The sequence below is a fragment of the Lampetra planeri genome, chromosome 4, assembly GCF_965212315.1.
Source record: "Lampetra planeri chromosome 4, kcLamPlan1.2.h2, whole genome shotgun sequence".
NCBI classification, from domain to species: domain Eukaryota; kingdom Metazoa; phylum Chordata; class Hyperoartia; order Petromyzontiformes; family Petromyzontidae; genus Lampetra; species Lampetra planeri.
In genome coordinates this window covers 11695077-11713177 of record NC_136110.1, presented here as the reverse complement: position 1 = coordinate 11713177, position 18101 = coordinate 11695077, and the positions used below count along the sequence as shown (strand labels likewise).

The 18101-nt window shown below is 45.1% G+C and overlaps 1 protein-coding gene across 1 annotated transcript in view; it reads left to right on the top strand.

The window, feature by feature from the left end:
• Positions 1 to 18101, top strand: part of LOC144717491 (janus kinase and microtubule-interacting protein 3-like) — a 231433-nt gene that overhangs the window by 203998 nt on the left and 9334 nt on the right. The window lies entirely within an intron of this gene.

The window sequence follows — 18101 nt, the reverse complement described above, 5'->3', positions numbered from 1 at the left end:
GTAAAAGGTGCAGCCCTGTAAGTTCTTGCTCACGCCACTGCTGACAGAAGGGCACTCCTGAGAGGGAGCTCTCGGAGGTCTCCTCTCGAGGTGCTGCTGCTGCTGCCGCTGATCATAATTCAGTGCAAAACCATTTCTGTAACGGATTTAAGAGCACCATCGGTGGTCATTTGAGATAATAAAACTTACTGCACTGAGACAACATCGTTTCATCTCGGCTGTACGCATGGGTTGAATCCATGGATCTCTGTCGAGTTCACTCGGTAGTCTGGACATGGCACTGTTAGCTCACAGGTGTTTTCCAACCGTCTCAAGTTGAAAGATCACCGTTACTGTGTCGGCCGTGGTCGCAGTCCACAATTTTCGTGGGCTCAATTTCAACGTGAATATTTATCGTGGCGACGTTGAAATGCGGCCCGCATAACGACGAGCGCGACAGCGCAGCGAGATGGTTGCCATCGCGTCTTTGCTAGATATTCATTTAGAAAATGAACGTCATTTCATCAAACAGTATACATGGGTCGTTGGTTATTTGGGTTACAAGCGTGTTTCATTAAAGGGAGTCCCGATGGTTAACACAGTCACAGAGAAATAATGATTACATGAAGCCCAAAGTGTTGATAGTTTTGTTCCCCCCCAGTGAAATATTATCCCCCCCCCCATCCCCTCCCCTTTCCCCACTCTCCCCTAGTGATTCACTAAATTATCACTATTTAAGGTAACTCTTTAATTGGAACATCTATTATTTCATGGTCTCATTTGCGTTCATCGTTTTCTTATGCAGAGTATTCACTAATTTTATTTTTCTTGCAAAGCATCTACGAGTTGGTTCAGTTGAGCCCGTATGCAAGTGATATATTCTGCACACACACCCATGCCGACACATGTATCATGAGCATAAGAATCGATTTTGATTGACACCTCAGTACGTGCCTACATTATCTTTATTAGTCTTAGTTCATATGGCTTGCGTAAGGCAGTATATCTTTCAAAGCAGTGCAGTACATTCTCCCGGATGCGTTTTCGGGACACCGTGCCAAGCGACTCGCGTCCGACGTTCCGCTCCACGTGCTGGGAACTCCGAATTCAAGACTGAAAAAGCTCCCGGCAGCGAGCGAAGCGGAACGTCGGACATCGCGCCGAGCTGCACGCGGTACGACCCGAAAAACGCATCGGAGAGCTGCGCAGCAGCACAACGAAACGCAGCAAGTGCAGCGTCTTCATTTGAACCGTGGCTAACTCTAAAAATAAACCTGTGGGGCAGTCTGCCATTCGCTCTGTCTCAATCGGAGCACTTTTCTAATTGCATTTATCGACTGTCTCTATGAAGGGCACCTTGAAGCTAGCTGCAGTCAACTAATGAGAAGAAGACAAAAAAAACGATCTCTTTATTTCGGGAATATTACCATCGGCAGGAGGTGAACGCCACCATGGCCCACATCACAGGGCACCGCGCACGAGCAAGGAGTGTGAGTGCAGTCGTTTCTGCTTCCACGGCCCTCCGGCTGTCCCTGGCCCGCTCGTAGCTCTGCACACATCGTGGATCAGGCGTCTTTTTCATTGCAGTTCTGAGGCACATTGGGTTCGTAAGTCACAGGCGTGTCAGACCGATGATTCCAAATGAGTGTGAAACCGTTCGACAGTTGCATGATTGCCTGCTAAGTGCAGCCGTTAGGCTATTGTATGGCCTGTGCAGACATACAATGGACACCATTGTGTATGTTTGCGTGTGCCCTGCAATGGGCACACTTTGTTAATGTGCACGTATTTAGACAAGTTTGTATTCATAATAAACGTTTGTATGTTCGCACCGTACGCAACCAATTGTGCTAATCGGAGGTGCGGGGGAAGCACAACAAGCTAAACACAAAAAGCAAGTTCCAAATAAATTCGTTTAAAAATGAGTTTTCAAGTACTACACTCATAGGCCAGGAGAGTTGTTTATTTTGCTTTGACTTTTAGCGGGGGGGGGGGGGATGTAAATTTTGTTGTATTACTCATCATCAATGGTCAGTGCCGGATTATCCTAGCAGCAAAAGTAGCTACATATGTAGTAGCTACATATGCGACGGGCCCCGCACTTTCAAGGGCCCCGCGCTAAATACTTTCAAGCTATCAATTCCAGTTCAGTCATTCTGCACTTGCTCTATTACTATAGTACTATACTGCCTTCAACTTTTATGAACGACTGGGTGTTTAAGGTTAGCGATTTGTCGTATTATCTGGCTGTATAGCAAATGAAAAAAATACAAATAACTATGCACGTAAAAAAATGTGCGTTTTAATATTTGTATTTTTTACTTTATTTAGGGCCCCTTTATAACATATGCCACAGGCCTCCGCACTAGCTTAATCCGGCACTGTCAATGGTCCATCCGCTGCTGGATGAATTCCTCCCCAAGCCAGCACTATCTGTCACTGCCCTGCGATCGAACAATCCGCCTGGCACCTGGCACACGAAGCTGATCTTGTGGCCTCATCTCATCAGCGGAAACACTTTCAGACGCGTTTCTTTCTTCGGCAACTTCTTCCGGCACCCAAAAAGGCCACTTGTTTTTCCGAACAGCGTGATTTGCATCATTACGGTGAATGTCATACTACCAGTACCTAAAATGGGTTATTATTTGAAATAAAGGGAATTGTGGATGCAGAGGTGAATTAGTAAACTTGGGCTGGGCTGTTTTTAATTGATCTTTAAACTGGTACTGACTGCTAGAATTTCACTCAAACTGTGTTTTCTCTCTTGAACAAGAGATCCAGAGAGTAAACATCCTCCTTTAGTCAACTACAACGGCCTTGTCAACTGGAAAAATATATTGGACAGACTGAGACGAAATATTGAATGATACACGCTCAGGTGGAATATATTTACGCCTAAAGGTATCACCGTTGAAAAAGCAATGGATGCATCGCAACACAACTGAGGTATCGTGAGATGTATCCATAATGCAGCGCGGACATTTTCTCTCATTGCATTTGATTGGAGAGGCAGCTGCCATCTGTGGTGGGTTTGTTGCCATGGCCTTATCGTTTTAATTATAACAAAAGGCCAACAACACAATAAGTCTTACCTTTTAAGATTTAGCCCATTTAAAAAGAGTACTGTGTTATTGAAAAAAGCATTGGCGGGAGCAGTGGTGCAGTGGTTAGCACACTATACCACAAAACCTATCCTTCTGATTGCAAAGCAACCCCCACTGACCACCATGGTGAAGTATGGTCAGACAAGGAAGAGCGTTCCAAACGGCAGACAAAAGCGCATCTGAAAGCGCACCATGCAGTGACTGTCTTTGTTCGATGGTAACAAGGTATTGTGGTTCATTCGTTTAAAAATCACCACGGACTTCCCACATATACCTGCCCAGAAAGACGCGCCTTGCCTGGGACAGCTAAAAGGCGTTAGAGTGGTGAGGGGGAGGTGGTCAACACAGCACTGCAAATTTTGTTTCATGGAAACATGAGTTCGATCTCATCAAGGGAGTTCGCAGCCAGCCAGGGAATACGATATCCCCCTCGTTTAGTGGTCAGCGGTGTCCTGCAGATGCCTACGAGAGCTCTCTCAACTCCCTGTGAAGGCTTTTTTAAGAAGCCCAGCAGATGGGAGACTGGAACGGGAATACTTTGATGGGCTGAGCGTGGGGGGGGGGGACCAGGCCCTGTGTGTGTGTGACAGGGCGTGTGTTTCTGTGTGTGTGACAGGACGTGTGTTTGCGTGTGACAGGGCGTGAAACATTGTGGCGAGCGGTAGTGCAGTGCTTAGCACCACGCTGCGCTACGAACCCCTGCAACCCGAGTTCGATTCCCGCTCACGGCCAGCAGCACCCAGTGGCAATTATCCGAACCGGTCCTGTGCCTCCCCTAGGTCGACTCAACCTCAAATGTGTAAACATCGCCACTGGGAAGAAAAAGGCGACCGGGAGTGGTGCTGGCCCACCCCCCTCGTGTGCCGTGCCGGCCTTTGTAGGTGCTACTCGCCAACAGCACTTGACACAACAGTCTGTTAAGGCTATACGGGGGTTCTTTGTCTTTGCACGTGCCATGGAGAGAGCGTGGGGCTGTTAGGTTGAGGAAGAGGGCATCTGCCCCCAAGGCATTTGGCCAGGCCACCTGCAGCCTTTCAGCGCTAGACCTAAGCATCTTAAGAGCTCCAAATTAATCACCACGCACATTATTTTCAATGGGGAAAAAAATTGTATAGCTTGTATAAGTAATATTACGTGCTTGTTTATTATTATTGTGAAAATATATTAGCCCTAATAAATTACGGTAGTTCATTTCTAAATTTGCTCGCCTGAATATTAGCCTACCTTCCTTAAATATTTTAATAAATCACATTGTATGATACAGTACTGCTTAACGCCCATGTTAATGTTCACATGAGAAAAACTGTCATGATAAACAGATAACTACAGGAAAATCTTGACTGAAAGCTTTCGTGACTGCAGGAATTCATCTTCTTTGGGTATTTCGGTAAAGTCACGTAGATAGGTTCAATTTTTTTTTTAAATTTACTTCGACGTTTCTATCGCAAAAAGAGCAGTCGTCATCAGGAAAAGGGGGTTAGCCTCTAAAGGCAAACTGTTTCTAAAGGTTTAAAGATGGGCGTAGCCTAATTGTGTCAGCAGCATGGGCGGGGCAGCTAATGTTAATGTAGGGGAAAACAACGACACCGGCAGTAGGTCTACACCAATCAAAGGGCCGTCAGGCAAACAATGCACCTTGCTCCACACACCCACACTGCTGACGGTCTCCCTTTGAGGGGGCTCTAGAGAGCCCCTAGTAGAGGGTATTTGGTCTACTCGTTCATGCTGGCCAGATATCTTGGTAGAGGTGGGACTACCCACACTTTATCCCGCCACTACGAGATCAGCCAATCTAACTGCGGCCCACTTGTTTATACTGCTGGGTGGACAGAGGAGGGGGGATTTAAGAAGCTTGCACCATCTATTCAGCTACCGTGCCAGGAGATCGAACCGGCGACCTCCGGACTGGAAGCACAGTGTGCTTCTAACTTCTACACTGTGACAGCTTATGTAATATAATTAATATATGTAGCTTTAATAACAATACGTTGTTTTTTCTTGCCTCAGCAGGGGCATCGTGACATTTACAAGGTGGCATTGTGTATTAGGGTTGATCCAAGGGGCGTTCATTCATGCAACTGTTCACAGCTTTGTGCTGTGGTCCTTTTTTTTTTGGTAAAAAAAACCCCTCTCTGCAGGACAGTTACGTGGGGACAGAAGTCCTTGGTCAAAGAGGCAACACCACCAAACGTGATGCGTGGCAACGACGATCGTACGGGAATGCAATCCTTTACAAAGCACAGGCTCTACAGTGATGAAAAATAAGAAGAGGTTTTACCCTTTCTGCCAATAAAACAGGAGGCGTTAAGATGTTCAAACACCAGATACCTTTTGTAAGGTATCAACTGCATTAACCACACATACTGAGCTATCTAGCTCGTTTCAGAAGCGACCTGGCCACAAATGATAGCTGAACAAAGTGGCTAGCAGCGAAATACTCTAAACGCGTGAGGTTGATTCTAAATGTGGAGGAAAAAACTGGAGGACACGGATAAAAATCCACACAACTCCAGGCTGAGAGACACACGCAAACTCCAAATATATAGGCGTCACGGTCGGAATTGAACCCACAACAACCTGCATACCAGGTGATGTAGTTAACATCTCATAGCCACCGCCACGCCCACACTGTGCTCGCTCGCCAGGCAGTGGCACTTCTTTAGAGCAGAGAATAACAGAGGCAAGGCAGAAGATTGTGGGCATCATTCAGGCAAACACCAAGTGGTACATCCTGAGCAAATGATTGTTATTTTTCCAGACTTGGAGGAATAATGATGATCATGATTATGATGTGCCATTCCGGACACATGGTATGAAGTATGAAATTAAGGTCGTCTATTGCTAACACTATCGAATGTCGATGCGTCAGACCGAGAGTCAGTCATATGTTGGAGGAGTGTCGTTTAAACAAGGTGGGGAACTTGGTTTTGGTTCGTCTGAGGATTATAAGCCACAATCTAGTATGTACACACACAATCTTCCCATTTCGTTTATTGGGCAGTTCCACCTGTGAAGGCGCACACGCGATAACCTAGGTTATAAGATTTGCGTGTTTATTAAATGTACTTTCTTTCTGAAGGAGCATTTTTTTGTGATCTGCCAGCCACTAAGGGGGCATGCCAAGGAATGTGTCCTCGCTCTGGCTAATTCACGTCCGCTCATTTAAGGCCGGCGGATTAACGCGTCGAAAGCCATCACCACGCCAAATTTGGTGACTTAACGTTTAGTCACGTTTCATACCCTAGAGAGTGACCGGCCTTGCTGTCGGAGCTGTTTGTCAGCCAATAACTTGCAGATCCAAGTGCCCCGGTACACACGTAACTTACATATATTAAGGTGTGGCTTGAGTGTTAGACTGGTGGAGTTAGGCGAGTGTATTAAAAAGAGGGGAATGGAAACAATATGGAACAGACGAGAGGAGTTACAGAGACAGAGATAGCAAGACGTAGTGAGAGACCAACAGATGGATAAAGTAGTTATCATCAGAATAACAAAATCAGCATTGTCCTTGCTTTCCTCGCCTCATAGGGGCAGACTTAGGTGGCAATATAATCCATAGGGCATTAAGAATATTTCGCAATCTCGTATGACACTGCCATAGGCTTTTAAAATGCCTTATGAAGCACATTCATCTCTCCGCTGGATGTGCCGTGCCACACCTTTAATGGGCTCTTAGCTCTGGGCTGTGACAACGTCATTACTCCAATGCCATTACTCCAATGCCACTCATTACACACAAAGTGCTTACCACAAGTGAACCACAATACCTCACTAATCTTGTGAAGGAGCATAAACCATCACGCAAACTCCGGTTATCCTCGCAGCGGCTTTTGGCTAACCATAGAAGAAAGACAGTCGCCACGTCGCACGCTTTTGGATGCGCTTATTCGGCCGTCTGGAACGCTCCTCCCGATTTGAATTGCATATTATGGTCATGTACATACTGCACTATGAAGTTATATATGAAGTTAAGTGCATAAACATGTCTTCTGTTGATGACAGGGCAGTTCAGGGGTTTGATGCCCATGTAAGAATCCCGAACCAGCACCATAGCCATCGCGTGTTTGAATCCTCCTGGGATTAAGTGTAGCAATTTCTGTGATCTCAGTGCAGTCACCAATGACTGCACTAAAAATGTCAACCAGTTTTGTGTAGCATTTATTTCAGGCAATGCTAATTTTGAGGATTTAATCTAAATAGTGCCAAACAGCAAACAATCTTAACCTTCAAGAGGTCATCAGAGCCAATCCAATTCCTTCTACCAAATCCTCAAAATGTCCCACAGTTGGCGACGTGTTGTCTCTAAAGTTTTTGCTCTTGGAGTTTTTTCACCGCCTGGTTTTAGTTCTTTCCCTCAGACCTCAACCCCCTGGTTCCACTCCAGTGGCTGTCTCGATAGCCTGTCCTTCATTTATTACACGTCTACCACCTTCCTTTGCAACTTCCATTTCTTAATTAATTCTACATTACTGTACTTTCTTGGCACGCTCCAATGTGCACCTCTATATTGCTTGACCTTTCCTGCCCATGACATTCCTATAGCCACGGTTGGCTACTTCCGGTGCAAAATAAGTTCAACGTACATACACGTATACCGTTATTCAAAGGTAAACATGCTTTTTTGCGAAACATTACTCCAGCCTCACACACACACACGGGAGAAACTGGGTAACATAGGGAATGTAATGACATGTGGGAGGTCTTGGCCTAGTAGTGGGAAGTTACAAACCGAAAACAACAAAATCAACTCCCTAGTAATAATGTTGGCCTCTGTTCTGTTCTAAAGTGATGCATATAGTCTCACAAAATCCACCCTGTTAATGCCAGACATCTCTTCATCTCACTCTTACAACCTCCTTCATTCATGAAGCAACATTTGGAAATCTCCCCGTAACACCCAAATGTGCAGCTTCAGCTCAAATCATTACGGCGCGTTTAACCCATAGCCCCCCAACATCCTGTGGTGTGCACATTCATACCTCCACAAAGTTCTCTACTTCTTCCATATTTCCATTTCATACTGGTGCCTGTGGTGGCGATGTAGCACTAACAGGATCACCATAATTGCTGTCTTCAACTGATCATTCGAAAAACTTAGCTGAAGAGGCTCCCATGTAATGCCTCCTTGTAATAAGTTGCATTGATTTGTTGTACGGATGATGCTGTTTATCCAATTGCCCGGATATTTTTCAGGCGGTGCGTGAGCACAACAGCAACAACAAAACAGAGACAAAAACATGAAAATTGCAGAGAACAGGTACAGGATCCTTAAGTAATGTTGCTCAAATAGCAAACGAGGGATCTAACGGTCGCGCAAGTTGTGGAATATGAAAAAGTTCGGTACAAGTTGTGCGTAAGCTCTATATTTTAGCCTAAGAGTGACATAAAAACACTCAAATAAAAAACACCAGTGCATACATTATGGGAGGAAGAGGCGCCAGAAGACGTTAAGGTGCAATTGAGCGCTGTGTTTTGGTCTAATCGCGAAATAAAGAGGGTAACGGAGGTGAACGGAGGGAACCAAGCTGAATATGCGTGGCAAGAGTATTGCAGCAGCGTGGAGCAGCAACGCGAAAAATATTTTTTTACCAAGCAAAGTTTTAGCGAATCGATTTTTTTTGTAGGAATAAGTAAGACGGCTACTAACAACCAGAGGTGGGACAAAGTCATTGTTATGCAAGTCCAAGTCGAGTCGCAAGTCATCAAATTCATGACTCGAGTCTGACTCGAGTCCAAGTCACATGACTCGAGTCCACATCTCATAGGTGGGACAAAGTCATTGTTATGCAAGTCCAAGTCGAGTCGCAAGTCATCAAATTCATGACTCGAGTCTGACTCGAGTCCAAGTCACATGACTCGAGTCCACACCTCTGCTAACAACTGTGGTTCGCTCAACACACACCTTGTCGTTACACTGGACTCTTTGCATGGAAACTGGTAAAGGGCCCAAAAATAAACTCTCCCTAAGCAGCGAATCATTGGCCTTTATCCGGTGACAGTCATCCATGTATCTTACGTCCCTGGGATTCACTACATTTGGTAAAGGCTCATAGAGTCAATATATTGTATATGTGGGTACTGTGTACAACATTTACACTACGTAAAATACTGGGCATGTATCTGTGGATGGAGAATGTCGAGTGGGTTACGCAGGATGTTTTTTGTTACTTTGAGAGCAGGCAGCTGCGCATGGACAGTTCAGTTGGACTCTGCGACTGACGAAGCACCCTTGAGCAGAGCGGGGCTGTATTTGTCCATCGTTGCCCCGTGTACAACCCAGCTTTTTAAATCTCTAAATTAGCACGAACAGACATACGCTGAGACAGACTTTATTAGAAGGATCCAATTAAGGATTCATAATCTGCCTCCGGCAGTAGTGGTATATTAATTGGATGGTTTATTGGCTCAGGCTATGTGATTTGGTCTCTGGTGGACCGTGTGTGTGTGTTTTTAAGCATGATCCTGATTCGCCCACACACATAATCAAGCATGTTGTGTGTTGTCCGTGTTACATGACGCTCAGAGGAAGAGCGGTGTGAATTTCATTCCAGAGGCCAATGTACGTGCTAAAAGGGAAACGCAGCAGGGCTAACAATGAAAATTAGGCTGCATTTATTTCACGATGCAGTTCGCGTAGCTCTGCTGTGCGTGAACTTCTCGTGTGGATCTGACAGGACGCAATCTCCACGAACGCCGAGTGGCGTCCGTGAGTCAGCGCTGTCTCTCGTTCGCGCAACGATCGGAGTCGAGGCTTCACATTTTTTCGCAAAGTTAGGCCCCCTTGTGTCCCAGCGTCATGGCATGAACGATTCAAATTGTGAGATAAGGAAAGAAAAAGTCGGCGATTCACTGTAGACGATCAAACCTCATTTGAAAAAAAAATGTGGAGTTCACAATTTACAAGAGGCAATCATAAGGTTTTTCGAACGTGCGGCAGTTGTTTAGAAATAGGTTTTCACTGCCCTGATGTTCAACGATTTAAGCATTTATTTATTTTTCTCCAGCATGTGCTATGTTATCTGTTGTTGAATTTCTGGTGGTTTTTGAGGTTCACTTTGACCAACTCATTGGTACTGACCTTTAGACGTGTGTGAAATGGAAATTGGCCTCATGATCACCGCAATTTAGCCCATTATTACATTGAGTTATCGTCCGCAAAAACGAACTATTGAGTGTGAATAGGCCGATGTATAATCTTCAGTGTTCATTGTCTGGTCTTCAAAACCTCATTTTGTTTTCTTTCGTAGAGAAGGAAATAATTATGCCGTCTTAGCTACCGACATCACGCTCTCGCCATTACACTTTCCAAATTCTGGAGAGAGAAAAAAAATCTTCGCACAAAAATAAAATCTAAATCCTGATAGTGTGTGAGAATGGCATTAAGAAAACGGTCGATTCATCGGACAAGCTGTTAATTTAAACGTTGCAAAAACCCCAGGTGAAGCATGTTTAGTGTCAACACTGGAGGCGCGTGACTGATGGCCCTAACGGGTGCCTCTCCATAATAGGAGTGGCGTCTGCACAGAACATCGGGGATTACGAGAGCGCTTGGAGAGCCCTTCGCGCGTAGACCGAATTGACCGCCCCATCCCCCTTACATTCCCTGCACACTTAAAACATTTTTTTTTAACAAACACAAATGTTAATCCTATTTCAGGCCTCCTTCATGAATCTAAATGTCCACAAGGTTTTATTCACAAATTGCTTTATTGCATTGATATATATGTGTTTGTGCGTGCACTGTTTATTGCAAGTCGATTTGTAGGCGCCAGCTACGCACGGATGGATATAACAGTTGAAATTTACCCCATATGGCAGCTTTAACAACCGGTCTCAAAGCAAAGGTCCAGAAATGTATCGGCACACTTTATAGGTCATGTAACAGTGATAACTTAGAGCCTGTTTTCCGACCCACCCCTGGACGATGGGTGAGGGATTGCTTGACCATACTTCACCACCACTGCTCAATGTGGGCTGGTGAAGAGAGAGGCCGAGGATGTTAGCCGTGGCCAGGAACACAAGAAATGCTTTGCCACGGTTCATCGGACAGTGCGCTAACCGCTGTGCCATGACTCCCCCCAGCTCACGTAATTTGACAATGCATTAATGCAATCAACGCAGCAGTAGTTTGCCATATAAAATGTACGCGAACCCTGTATGAATACTGTATCATAAATCCCTAAACCACCCTCAACATAATAAATACATCTTCTTTAGTATTTTCTGTCGTTGTAAAGACGACGCTGTAGGGCACATGTGTCTCCTTGCCAGGCTCTATTCCAAAATGGGTCTGCTGCTTCTAATTGCTGTGTGTCTTTCTCTTCGTCTTCTTCGCCATTTACAGTGAGGGCTGCATAGTTGAACGCCTACTTTTTTTGTAATCTAATTGCCGCCATCGCCATGGGAGTTGAATGAGTGGCGTCCCACTTCTTCTGCGGAAAAAAAAAAAATCGGTGACATCGTCGCACATCTGCGCAAAACGTCCACCTTTTCCAGAATGAAGTTTGTCACCCTTTATCAGATTAATTTATAGCAAAGCAATTCAACAAGCGGTTCACGGCATCATGGTAACACTTTCATACAGGTGCGCTGCGGTGGCGGGATGTTAATTCCCTTGCCGGGTATGCAGCAGGTCATGGATTCGATCCCGATCTTGATGCCTGCTGTATGTTTAGAGTGCGTGTCTCTCTCTCCCCGTAGTCACGTAGATTTTTTTCCGGGTCCTCCTGTTTTTCTCTCCACGTTCAGAATCAACACACATATCACGTATTTGGCTGCTATAAATTTCCACGCGATAAGCTGCTTTGTTGAGCTATCATTTGTCGCCATGCCACGTCTGAAAAAGAGCTATACAGCGCAGTCGGCCTTACCGGGTAAAACAAAAATTGTGTTTATATATTTGTCGAGAATAACGAGAGAGGGGCAGCCGAGGGAGGGCACGCGCCTGAGAGGACATCCACGGTGGGCAGGTGCTTGGTGGATTGCTACTCCATGAGCGTTGGCGTCAGCAGTGGATTGATCATGGCTCACGTATACTAACAGAATTAAAAAAACATGGATAATTGGTTTTTTACCCTTCTATCTGGCAACAAAACTGACACCTTTTTACAAGGAGTCATGTTTGCATAGACCGCAATACCTGCAGTCATAATACAAACAAAAAGACATAACTCTGATAATGTGCACTGTGTGGACTGTGTGGACCAATCAACTTCAAGGACAGTGCACATTATCAGAGTTACGTCTTTTTGTTTGTATTATGACTGCAGGTATTGCGGTCTATGCAAACATGACTCCTTGTAAAAAGGTGTCAGTTTTGTTGCCAGATAGAAGGGTAGAAAACTAATTATCATATTTTTACTGGCAAATGAGGTTCCCATAGTGTAAAAAAACATTGTCGTAGGGTTTGTTCAATTTAGCATATTTTATGTGACCCAAGTGAGACCCCGTTGATATCAAAAAGGGGGGGAGTATTTAGCCAAAGCTGAAGTATGTAAGTCTGACCACTTTTTAAGCCGTTGAGTTTCTTTAACGCGTTGAACGAGAGTGGATGTGAAGCTATTTTGTGACACGTTGCAATAAAAGGGGCCTTGGAAATGAGTAGGCAGGGCGTTGACAAAGTCGAGCCACGCCTCAGTTTGTTCAAGCATTTGCTTCTCATGACCACAGCTCTGTTTTCTTAGCCTCTCGTTGCGTGTGAGTGACTTCTGCCCGTGTCAGGGTATCCACCGGCATTGATTTATGAGACGTCACCTTGCCGATGAGACTCGGGGAAGAGAATATGATCCCTAGCAGTCTTGTTTAAAAGGTACACGAATAAAAAATGACCATAATGCTATAAACGAAATTTTATTTACTTTTCAGATTTGTAACATTGCTTACCTGTTGCTTTAGTCTTATGTAGCATATATACTTGAGGACGGCTGCTTGCGTTGTGGCCGAAACATCAGAGAATTGTATTTTATTATGTTTTATTTTTTTATTTTTTTATTTCCCTTCTACGTGACTTTACCGAAAGAACCAAGAAGATATATACTTGAAGCTGGAACAATTCTGCGGTTAAGACGAACAATTATTCGAACAATTATTCGTCTTAACTATTATTGATAATTATTGATTATAATCAACCAAAACATTATATTCGGCTAGTTTCCATGGTCCACCACTCGGCCCCTTTAAAAAGTGGCCTCCGCCCCGTGCATCCAGCCTCTCGAAGGCAGGAAACCCCCCACAAAACCACGGCCAGCGTGACGCGCCCGGTGACACCAACGACGTCATCAAGCCCCACCCATCACCTCCCGTCCAGCGTCGCACGTGGGAACGGAGGACAGATCTTCCCCCTCACCCAACTATTTTCCTGTTAAAACGTAATCAGTTGCGCAATTAGACTTGAAATTGTTTGGGCAGTGTTCACTTAATATAACCCAGCTCTGAAGTGTTGTTACGTATGTCAGTGTGCGTATCTTGAGAGGGGGAACAGCAGTGGGGGAGGGGGGGACACACATCGGTGGACACAGTGCGCTATAGTGCTCACAAACCAGGGCCAAATCTTAGCCGTGCGTAACGACAGGCTCAATTGGAATCTGAACCTGGCTTGGGATTCTACTTGGTTGCCCGAGACTAATAATGAGCATCTGGTGGGGTATGTCAGTCACGCCACTGCCATCGTGTGCTGGTGTCAGCCTCAATATATACTCACTAAAAAGGTGGGTCCACGCCCTAATTGACCAAAATTGCTCTTTCAATCGTCTTCTTTGGTATGGCTGATGTAGATGCAGAGCAACAACTAAAATTTCACATTAAGGTGGTCAAGCCAGATAATCGCGCTAGGAGCAGCAGCGTGTATCGCTGTGATGTCTCCTTCGTATTTGTGGATCTGGCATTGCGTCGGTATATGTTGCATGGTCTTTATGACCATTTGTGCATCAGGTATCCGCATCTGCATGGTTTGTGCAGTGGATGCGGTTTCGGGTGGACCATGAGCTTCGTGGAAGATCATACCCTGGGATCTTCTGCATTTCGTCTTTCACAAGGTGTTTGTGGGTTATTTTGAACTCCATTCAGCGCTCTAAGCTTCATGGGAGTTGAACTCTTGCAATGGCGCTGCCGAATTGCCAGCCTCTATGTGGACGTCTCTGGTTGCAGAGACATCCAACATTAAGTTGCATCCATAATATAGGTGTTTTGGGCTAGATCGCCTAAATATAAATGCGCCGTTAAAACCCGCCACAACCCAACAGAGCCAATTAGTAGGGTTTGTCACGTAAACAACACGTGCCAATGCATTACTAGTTCAGCAGATCGCTGCATTGGAGAGTAAAGCCACAACATTTACAATCCGAGTCCCGTGACGTTTTTCCGGTGATTACAACCAGCATCCAGAGGCGTAGCTAGGATATTTTGCACCCAGGGACGAACTATAAAATTGGCGCCCCCCCCCCCCCCCGTTTTATCACATTTTCCTATTACATCGAATAAGGAATTACAATTTAAATTTTAATTGAACATTGTATTTAAAGAAGCAAATTTATATAAATTATATTACATGGCTCACTCAGTCACTGTCGTAGACTCGTTGACATAGTCTACAAAAGATTAATTTTTCTTGATTTCACTGTCGCAAACTGGTCAATCACGTAATCAAAATCAGTTTTTTACAATGTTTCTCTTTCAACGCTAAGAAGAGCAAGATCGCTGAGACGATCTTGTCTCATTGAAGCACGCAAATACGACAAAATAAGTTTCAATTTGCTGAACGACCGCTCACAGCTTGCAATTGAAACTGCTATTGCAGTGAAATTCGGAAATATGTCGTCTCCATAAAACACAATAAAACCAAGAAGATCCAAAGGAGTTTATGGTAGAACTTCATTCAGGTTACTGAGCAGCATTTTGCAATCTCCAATTTCTGTGAAAAGTTCGTGGCCATTGATGTCGGTGTCATAGAAATTTACAAAATCTGTGCAATTTCGACGAATTGCAACGACATCTGTGTCAGATAGAAGAGGTTTGACGTCCAGCAGAAATCCAAATTTTGTGTTCAGGTCTTTTAGTCGTAAAAACCGTGTTGACATCTCCTGTTGAAGTCGATAAAATATGCTCTTCATAACGTGCACAATTTCTTCTTCTGCTGAAAGTCCTGCATCTCTTGCCAGTTCTCCTAGCATCTTCCGACGTCGCCTAATTCTTCTGTCCACATCGATCCCCCAGGCTGTGCATCTTGTTTTGGCGTTTTCTACAGCAACTTGGCTCAAATCATCATGAAGCTTGACAAATTCATGCTCCAAAGATTCAAGATCAGTTGCTGCTTCCGTGAAATTCATAGTAGGATCCTGTAAGCGCTTCTGAACATGATCAATTTTTCCAAGAATGACGTTCCAGAAATGTAGTAAAACTATCAAGTTAAAATTTAATATGCATGCCTGTAACTGTTCTGCATCACTTCTGGTTTCAGGCGTCATAGTTATGTCCTCCGATAATTTGTCTAGCAGCCCTACTAGTTCATCCAGTTCTTCATAGATAGCTTTAACAGCTTCTGATCGTGCACTCCAGTGTGTTTCAGGCCGTCGTAGTTTCTGCCACCAATAAGCAGGCCAGTGACTAAGGCTGAAAGACTGCACCTGTCTGTTGTTTGGGACGTTCTTCCATGTAAGTTCTTAATAGGCGCGCGTACCAAAATGTAATTACATGACATGTAGGCTGTGTGTGGCGGGATATATAAACTTTTAGGTTGAGGTGTAGATTTGTGCAGTAGTTTCAGGCTGCCGCGCCCGCCGCAATAAGTTATAATGTAACATTGTAAGCCTCATTTTGGCGCCCCTTTACCTTGGCGCCCGGGGACAAATGTACCCCCCTGCCCCCCCCTAGCTACGCCTCTGCCAGCATCATCAGGCGACAGCCAGGGTTGTGGAGAAATCCTCCTGTTCGGGTCTTGAATAGATGCAGAGAAGTGCCACCGCAGATGTTCGGACACCAAAAGTCACCCACCAACCGACCAGTTTTGGGGGAACGATGTATAACTCAACACCCCTCCTTTCAAGGGCTTTGTCCCGCGCAGCCAGATGGCACAGCTCCACTTTTAAAAGGACAGGGTCATAACCCAGTGAGCAGGCGAGACGTGAATAAGATTCTATATCTGTATACATACGAGTCTGTGGTTATCTAGTGGTGAGTTGGAAACATCGCGTTCATGTCGTGCAGTGGATAAAGAATACATTAAAACATTTTAAGCATCAATAATTCACAGCCCTTTGTCAATGCAACTCTGGAAGAAGGCCTCCTCCCAGCACAAATTTCGGTCATGGGAGGGAATTGACCATACTTCACCAAGTTTTGCCAGTGCAAGTTGGTGAAAGGGGCTTTCTGCGTCTGAAATTGATGTCACGCACCACGGATGGTAGCCGTGCCTCGAAATCACTCTGTTTTGCTGGGTTTTGTGGTGCCTCCTCCCCACCTCCACACCTCCTCCGCGGCACATCGGGGTTACACTAATTTACACCATTGCACACGCACGCACGCACGCGTTACTTGCGCGTTTATTTATAACAGGCCTTCATTATGAGAATCAAGCGGGCTAAAACATCTGCTGCTCCTTTAGCGCGTGCGACTAAAGCCGAGGAGTCACCCTGCCGCTGCTCCTTTCACGCAAGTCGCCATTAGTCACAGGGGCGTTTCGCCTTCTCGCCATCTGTCAAGCCGTCGTGCGCGAGACACTCGCCACAATCGCCACGGAACACTACCACGGCGCCCTGCCAGCCTTTCAAGCCCAGCAGTCGGCGGCAAGCCAATCGTGAGCCACCGCTCACTCCCTCCTCTGCCAGTAGCACAACTGGCATAATGATCATGGGTGAAAGCAGGAGAGAGAAAGTCCTTTTCTCCGCGGCGCGATGCGGCAATTGACACCGCGATCACTTGCTCAGCAATAATCTATAATTCCTCTGTGAGATCCAGGTACAGCGCTGGCCGTTAATGCCTGCAGATCAGAATTTAGAATCTTCAGATGTCGGATAATTCAGATGCTGCTCTCGTGCGGAGATCAAAGTGAAATGCTCAGTTTTGCTCATTTGATGTGATGTGTAAAAGCCAGCGCTTACAATTGATATCGGTGAAATCATTAACGCATTTTTTCTTCTGAACTGAAAAAGCCCCAGCCAGGTTTGCGATCTCTGCAAGCATCTTGTTTAAACCGGGCTCTGTGCAATGGCAGCCTTTGTAGCATCAACATCGTGAGAATGTTTTTGTTTTTTCCCGAAATCTAAACAGCTCACATTACTCACTGCAAAGCGGTGTGCCGTTCCTACTCCCCCTATTAGTAAATTAACACTCAATATCATCTTTCCATTGCTCACGATTTATCAAGAATTCCACCTACAAACATTTTCTTGGTCATCGAAAGCGATGGTCATGTGGCACAGAGACACGTGGAAATGTTAGCCGATGGTGTTCATATATCAGACAAGGGCAGTCTTTGTTCATAAAAAAGGTGGTGAAGCGTGTTCAGTCTGTGCTTCGGCACCACGTCACCGATATAGTTCCTGGGAAATTTGTATTTAAAGCTGAACAGTCGCTTTTATTCGCGTCTTCTGATGCCTCTGTTCGCAAAAGTGATCGTGCAATTTAATTGGTCTCTCTCGTAATCACGCGGGATAATAAAGCGGTTTTTAATTTAATGGATGTTACCCGGTCCACGTCTCCAAATGGAACATGGTCATTTGGGTCGATAGTGCACAGCTGTTAGCAGTGGTTGACCATTATGTGTCTTGGGTCATTCAAAGTTGACTAAACTTGACTACAGATACAAAAGGAGGGAATTCGGTGCCACTGTTAATGGGTATTGTATCACTGTAATAAAACCTCCACGTTCAATCTTGTTTACTGAACCCAGTTCTTGGTATATATCTATAAAAAAGCTCAACACATTTGTCAATAACGCCTCCTTAAAAAGGAAACGTTTCTCATAGACGACGTTTCGGGCAATGGCCCTTCTTCACAGCACAGTACAGAGGCCCACGAGGTCGA